The following is an 819-nucleotide window of genomic DNA, read 5'->3' as shown; positions in this document are numbered from 1 at the left end:
ATATATATATATATATATATATATATATATATATATATATATATATATATATATATATATATATATATATATATATATGTGTAATAAAATGAAATAGTAAATTATTACATGTTTAAAACACATGACGTAATATGTCATTGTGGATGAAGATGCTAGCGTGAGATTTGCTGTAGTCATATAAAATCATAAACAGGATGTACTTTGCAGCCTCGGCAATGTAACATTTTTCTGAACGTCAACACAAATGCATAGCGTGTGAAAGATTGTGTCGTCACCGGATGCAGGTGTCTTCCGAGAGAGAATGTAAAAGTTTCCATATTGTGTTTAAATGCTATGACAACTAAGCATACGATATCTGTGATATCGATAATTTAAGCAGTTCCTATCTATACTTCACCTGAATTGGTCATCCGACCAAACTAGCACCACTTCTGTGATGGAGATGTTTAACTCTGTTGTTTTTAGAGAATAAATACTTTTTAAAGTTACTAAGCTGAACTTTATTTTCAAGACTTAACATCTTAAACCACACATACTCAATGTGTGCTTATAAAAGTAGCACACTAATAAATGGTGGCAGCGGTTAAACTTTATGAATCCGTGAAAGATCTTCAAGTAATTAATAATAAACTCTAAGAATTAGAGGAAGATCTTCAAGAAATCAAAAATAAAGCTGTAAAAACCAGAGAAAGATCTTCAAGAAATCAACGTTAATGAATCTACAATTTTGACTAAGTAACATAGTCCATCGAAATCTACAACCTTTAATGAATGTTATACATACAAACTGATGAACTGGATCTTCAATCAACATCCTAG

Source organism: Palaemon carinicauda, chromosome 6, assembly GCF_036898095.1.
Source record: "Palaemon carinicauda isolate YSFRI2023 chromosome 6, ASM3689809v2, whole genome shotgun sequence".
Taxonomy (NCBI): domain Eukaryota; kingdom Metazoa; phylum Arthropoda; class Malacostraca; order Decapoda; family Palaemonidae; genus Palaemon; species Palaemon carinicauda.
Note: the sequence above shows the minus strand (reverse complement) of the source record.